This window comes from Rhinopithecus bieti, unplaced genomic scaffold, assembly GCF_001698545.2.
Source record: "Rhinopithecus bieti isolate Rb0 unplaced genomic scaffold, ASM169854v2 scaffold_31525, whole genome shotgun sequence".
NCBI classification, from domain to species: Eukaryota; Metazoa; Chordata; class Mammalia; order Primates; family Cercopithecidae; genus Rhinopithecus; species Rhinopithecus bieti.
In genome coordinates this window covers 1-7,500 of record NW_016813514.1, presented here as the reverse complement: position 1 = coordinate 7,500, position 7,500 = coordinate 1, and positions in this window count along the sequence as shown.

Below are 7,500 nucleotides of genomic sequence, written 5' to 3'. Positions count from 1 at the left end.
ATTAAATCTGTAGATTGCTTTGGGTCATATGGTCATTTTAATGATATTAATTCTTCTGATCCATTAGCATTGAATTTCTTTCCATTTGTTTGTGTCCACTTCAATTTATTTCATCAGTGTTTTGTAGTTTTCCTTATAGGGATCTTTCACCTCTTTGGTAAAATTTATTCCTAAGTATTTTATCATATTTTTTGTAGCTATCATAAATGGAAGTGCCTTCTTCATTTCTTTTTCAGCTATTTCATTGTGGGTGAATAGAAATGCTACTATTTCTGTATATTAATTTTGTATCTTGCAAGTCTACTGAATTGACTTATCAGTTCTAAGAGTGTTCTGGTGGAGTGTTTGGTTTTTCTAAATATAAGATTATTTTGGAACTTGCTTTATGAGCTCTTGCCAGGAAGATGGCAGATAGGAGACATGGCTGATGTGCAGCCCCCCTTGGATAGGCAGAATAGTGCTATGTTGAGTAGGAGGGGTAAACATGAGTATACTTGTCTTTTCCCAGTTCCTAGAGAAAAAACTTTCAACTTTTCACCATTCCATATGATGTTAGCTGTGGATTTTGTCACATAGAGCCTTTATTATATTAAGGCATGATCCTTCTATGCCTAGTTTGTTGAGAGTTTTTATTATGAAAAGGTGTTGAATTTTATCAAATGCTTCTTCTGCATTTATTGAGACACTCATATGGATTTTGGCTTTCATTGTGTTGATGTGATATATTACATTCATTGATTTGTGTATGTTGAAATATCCTTGCATTCTTGGTGTAAATCCTACTTGATCACATTATATTATTGTTTTGATCTACTGTTGGGTTCAGTTTGCTACTATTTTGGTGAGTATTTTTCCATCTGTATTCATCAGGATATCCGCCTGTAGTTTTCTTTTCTTGGAGCATCCTTGTCTGGTTTTGCCATTAGGGTAATGCTAACCTCATAGAATGAGTTTGGGAGAATTCCCTCTTCTTCAATTGTTTGGACTAGTTGGAGGAAAATCAGTATTGGTTCTTGAAAGTTTGGTGGAATTCATCAGTGAAACTATAAGCTCTTGGCTTTTTCTTTTTTGGGAAATTTTTTATTACTGATTCAATTTCAATACTCATTATTGGTCTGTCCAGATTTTCTTTCTTCCTGATTCAATCTTGATAGGTTGTGTGTTTCCAGAAATTTATCCATTTCGTCTTGTTTTTCCAGTTTGTTACCAAATACTTGTTCATAATCGTTTCTGATTATCTTTTGTATTTCTGTGGGATCAGTTGTAATAGCTTCTTTTTCATGTATGATATTGTTTACTTGGGTATTCTCTTTTCTTGGTTAGTCTAGTGTGGGAGTTCAGTCAGGATGGTGGAAGAAACTGTAAAATTATAGGATATAGACACAAACCTTCTTGGAATGCTGGAAGGTATTTGCAAAAGTCTCAAGATAGGGTTATGGCTGAAAGCAGCATAATCCTTACCTTGAGTGAATTGCTTGGGGCACAGATACAAAGGAATGTTTGTCTAAATCGCTTGTTTACTCATGTGGTCGTAAGACCAACCTTTGAGCAACTGCAGATGCATAATTGCTCTCTACTGGTGGGGGCGTTGGCAACCAGGTCAATTGCCTTCTAGTGGTGTTTACTCATGACCTTTGTCATTTAATCTTTACTGAACAAATGCAAGCTTTCTGGTTGATCAGGCCCATAGCTGCAACTCTTTACAGCACCTTCCTTGGTGTCTGTGTGTGGCCTGGACCCTCAGCCGAACTGACAAGCAAGATATCTGTGTCAGTGTACCCCTCTAATCCATCACTGAGTCAGGGTCTGTGGGTCAGACTGCTGCAGCTGGTGCCTCACGTGAGGAACACTGCGAAGGGAGAGTGATGAACCCCCTGAAAATGAAGGTGAAAAAGGAACTGCACAGTCAGTGAGTAATCGATAAGTCACTAGTGCCCACTTGGGATTTCCAAATTCGGGGCGGGGGATTGTTGAGGCTAAGGTTTCATCATGGGACAGCAGTTATCAGCTCAACAGAAACAGTATATAAAAGTATTGAAACAGCTGCTTAAAGCTAGCAGAGCCTCAGTTTCTCAGGCTCAATTAAGGAACCTAATGCAAACCATTGTATCCCATAACCCATGGTTCCCGAAAGAAGACACACTAGACCTAGATCTCTGGGAACAAGTGGAAAAAAATCTTAAGCAACATCATGTTCAAGGGTAAGGGGTCCCAGTATCATCCTTAATGCTATGGGCCTTAGTAAGGGTGGCTTTGGTCCCATTATACACAGAAGAGCCTAAAAAGGGGAAGGAGGAGGCACTGTAATGTACTTTACCACCCCCAAGTCCCTCAGCCCTGATATCACCAGGCCAAAATAACAAACAGGAAATGGAGGTTTTGCCTGATCCCCCTCCTCCAATAAATAGGAAAAAAGACAGAAGACACGCTCTAGATATGGGGCCTTGTCTTAAGCAAGCAGCATTAGAAGGGGAGCTCTTAGCCTGCCTGGTAATGCGAGACCGACAAGGCAATCAGGTACATGAACCCATTTCTTTTAATGCTTATAAGGAGCTAAGAAAAAGCATTAAACAGAGCTGCTAGCCCATTTATTAAAGGAATGATTGAGGCCTTGGCAGACCACTTTTCTATGACCCCATGGGACTGGCCAGTGCTAACTAAAACAACTTTGGAGTCTAGCCAATACCTCCTCTGGAAGGCAGAATATGATGAGCTGTGTGAACAACAAGCTAACCAGAATCAGGCGGCTGGGCAAGACATAACAGCTGCTATGCTCCAGGGGAAGGATTCCCATGCCTATGTACAACAACCAGATTTTGATCTCCAGGCCTAAAATCAAATGTCTTTGTGTGCTCTCAGGGCTTGGGACTGAATTCCTGAAAGTGGAGTTCAGCGGGGATCTTTTATAAATGTTCGACAAGGGCCTCAGAAGTCATTTGTTGAGTTTTTCAATCAGTTAACCCAGGCAATTAAGAGACAAATTAGTCACCCCCAGGCTGCTGATACCTTATTGTTGCAGTTGGCTTTTGAAAATGCTCGTGTGGATTGTCAGCAGGCAAAGCAGGCAATCAGAGGAAAGGCAGCCACAGTTGGGGAACATATATGAGCATGTCAGCTGGTGGGAACTGAGAAACACCAAGTCAAAATCTTGGTTATGGCATTAAGGCCCCCTAAAGTGAAAAGGGAGAGAAACCAAAATTGTTTTCTATGTGGAGACCCAAGTCATATGAAGAGGGAATACCCCCATAATAGAGACCAAGGTAACTCAGGGAAAGAATCCCCTTCTATATGCCCCGATGTAAAAGGGGAAACATTGGGCAAATCAGTGCAGGTCAAAATTTGATAAAAATGGAAGCCCCATAAGTAACCAGGCAGGAAACTTCATGATCGGCTGGCCCTAGGCCCTGCTTCAAACTGGGGCAATCCAGCAGTTTTCCTCGGTCCAATGGAAAGCCCATGGTCCTCTCTCTCAGAGCAGCCACCACTGGGAGTGTAGGACTGGACTTACTCTGCCCCAACGAATTGGTGCTAAAAGAAGGAGAAGACCCCAAAAAAGTTGCAACATGGATCTGGGGCCAACTGCATCCAGGAGCAGTGGGATTAGTCCTAGGATGGTCTAACCTATCCAGTAAAGGAATTAATGTGCTCGGCGGGGTAAATGATAGTGACTACCAAGGTGAGATATTGGTTATGATGGAATGTAAAGGTCTGCATATTCTTCCCCCTGGATCAAAGATAACTCAGTTACTGACTTTGCCATACTGGGTCCCCAGTGTCCACAGAAAGGAATGGGGAAAGGGAAGTTTTGGGAGCACAGGAGCCACAGGAGTATGTGGGACTCAATTAATCACTGATCAGAGACCCATGATTACCTTAAAAATTGGAAATACCAATTTTCCTGGCTTATTGGACACAGGGGTGGACATTTCAATGATTAGTGATCAAAACTGGCCAGAAATTTGGCCTTGGGCCACTCAAAAATAAAAAATTGTCTGCATCAGGGAAGCACACACAGCAAAGCAGAGCACGCACCCCCTAACTTGTTGCAATTCAGAAGGAAGAAAGGCAGTTATACAACCCGTAAGCATGCTCATCCCTATTAATCTTCGGGGATGGGACATATTAGCCCAACGCGGGAGGGGTGACTCTCTGACCCCTTTATAACAATGGCCACTCTTATTATTCCTCCCCTATCCCTGATATAGCTCGCTCGAGATCTGATTTGGGTAGAACAGTGGCCTCTGAAGGGAGAGAAATTACAAAAAACCCATGAATTAGTTGAAGAGCAATGAAAAGCTGGGCATGTAGAACCATCTATTAGTCCTTGGAATTTGCCCATTTTCATCATCCCAAAAAATCTGGAAAATGGAGATTTTTGCATGACCTATGTCCTATTAATACTAATTTGTAACCTATGGGACTCCTTCAACAGGGCCTCCCTTCCCCCATGGCGATTCCTCAAGATTGGCCTATAATCATTATTGACTTAAAGGACTGCTTTTATATGATTCACCTAGCAGAACAGGACAGAGAAAAATTTGCATTTACAATACCAGCTATCAATAATGAAAGGACAGCTTGTTGATTTCATTGGAAAGTGCTTCCTCAAGGGATGCTAAACAGTCCTACCATGTGTCAGTATCATGTAAATCAAGCTTTGCTCCCAGTAGAAAAGAGTTTCCTAATTGCAAGATTATTCATTTTATGGATATTTTACCAGCAACCCCAACTGAGCAAATACTTTTAAATGTATATACTTCTGTCATAAAGAATAAAGAGCAAAGAGGCTTAATCATTGCACCCAAAAAAGTACAACTTTCTCTCCTTGGAAATACATCTTGGGTACATGCTAACTTCCCGGTCAGTAAGACCTCAAAAGGTTAAATTAAATACTAGCAACTTACATACCTTAAATGATTATCAGAAATTACTAGGTGATGTCAACTGGCTCCACCCCACTTTAGGCATTCCTACTTAAAAGCTGCAAAATCTGTTTTCTATCTTAAAGGGCAATATAGCCCTGAATTATCCCAGATATTTAACCCCTGCAGCAAAAAGGGAAATTGAAGAAATAGAACAAGCCATCTCTCAGAGGAAACTAGATCACATAGACACCCATTATTCCATCCAGTTGTTTATTTTCCCCACCAAACACCCCTACAGGGTTAGTAGGACAAATGACCCCAGGACTGCATTGTCTAGAATCATTTTTTTTTTTTTTTTTTTGCTCACATACGGGGACTAAAACACTCTTTCCCGATATTCAGTTAATTAGTAAAGTCAAATATTCAGGATGCAAACAATGCAGTCAGTTGCTAGGTTATGATCCTGATATCCTGAAATCATCAGGATTCCTTTAAGTAAAAAGCAATTAGAAGCAGTTTTGTCCCTATCGCTAGATCTGCAAATAGCTCTCTCTGATTACACAGGACAAATAGAGCATGTTCTTCCTGCTGATAAACTCCTTCATTTCTTATCTCATAGTCCTGTGATCTTGCCTACAAAAATAGTTCACTCCTCCATACCTAATGCTTTAACATTGTTTACTGATGATTCAGGTAAAAATGGAAAGGCAGCAGTCTGGTGGAGACCACATAATTCACTCACTCGATCTGGCTTTACTAGCACTCAGAGAGGTGAGATTGGGCCTGATATTGGCCCTGGAAACATTTTCTACTCAGCCCATCAATATAGTTAGCAATTCTGCCTATTTTGTTTCTTTATTGCAAAATCTTGAAACAGCCCTAATTAAGTCCCCTCTGGAGCCTGCCCTGTGTGCTCTTTTTCTCTGATTTCAGCAATTGCTAGATCAATGTACACATCCTATTTTTATTACACATTCAAGCCCACAGCTCACTGCCTGGCCCATTGGCTTATGGCAATGATCAAGTAGACCTTCAGGTTATGACATCACTGCTTGACCAAGCCACCCAATCGCATCAATTTTTTTTTTTTTTTTTTTTTTTTTGAGACGGAGGTCTACTTATGGGCCCGGCTGGGTGCAGTGGCGAATTCAGCTCACTGCAACTACCGCCTCGGGCTTCAAGCATTTCCTGCCTCAGCCTCAGGAGTAGCTGGCCTACAAGGGCCCGCACCCTCGCCGGCTAGTTTTTTGTATTTTTTTTTAGTAGAGACGGGGTTTACGTGTTGCCAGGGGTCTCGATTCTCTGACCCTAGTGATCACCCGTCTAACGGTCCCAAAGTGCTGGAGGGGGATTACAGGTTGGCCACCCGGCAGCACCAGGGCCCTAATCGCATCAATTTTTCCACCAAAATTGGAGAAACTTATCTAAGCAATTTCAACTTACCCAGAGACTGGCTAAACAAATTATCCTACAATTCTCGAATTGCCAGCTAACAGGCATGTCCCCTCTATCAAAAGGTGTTAACCCTAGAGGATCAGAACCTAATCAGTTTTGGCAAACTGATGTTACACACATACCTGACTTTGGAAAACTAAGATATGTACACGTATCCATTGATATCAGCACTCATCTAATTAGTGCACATGCTCTTCCTGGAGAGTCCACTCAATATGTCATTAAACATCTTCTTTTAACTTTTGCATTTATGGGGCGGCCCACAAAAATTAAAACTGATAATGGTCCAGTTTATGCCAGCTCACAATTTCAACAATTTTGTCACACGTGGAATATCCAACATGCCATAGGCACCCCATATAACCCCCAAGGACAGGCCATAGTAGAACGTGCCCATGCTACCCTTAAAAATATGCTCAAAAAACAGAAAAGGGGAGTATGGTAAAGACCCCGAAACACTATTGGCACAAGCCTTATTTACCCTTAATTTTAAAAATGTAGACGACAAATTTCAATCAGCTATAGTGAAACACTTTTTACTAAAACCTCTCAAGACATAAAATCTGCAGTTTTATGGAAAGATGTAAACAATAATGTATGGTGTGGTCCAAATGAATTGTTAACTTGGAGAAGAGGGTATGCTTGTGTCCAAACCCCCTCAAGTCCTCTTTGGATTCCAGAATGATGCATCAAACCATACCATGACATGGCTAGGATCAAACCTAGTACCAGAAATGAAGGAACTAACCCTGCAGGACCCACAGTCCTAGATGATGTGGCTTCCGTGGATGACACAAGCCCTGGACATTACCTGGGGGATGACGAAGAGGACAACTCGGTAGACTGAACGAATCCTGCTCCAGACACAGACACCATTCATTCCAGATAATTTCCTCCTTGCTATGATTTCTGTTGTACATTGCAACTCACGTAGGGTATTGATCCTTTTTATGTTCTTGCTTTGTCTGCAACTGGTTCCTGCTACATTCTATTGGGTTCACATCTTAGATCTGCCTTTCTTTCGCCCTGTCACCTAGGCAGACACTCCCTTCCCAACCTTTAATAACATAATTGCTTGGCTAGGAGGGATAGATTTACCCCCAGTGGGGTCCCTCAATAATGGCACACATTGGACTGATGAAGGGGTGGCCTGCCCCTCCACACCTGTGGGTGCTTCTCG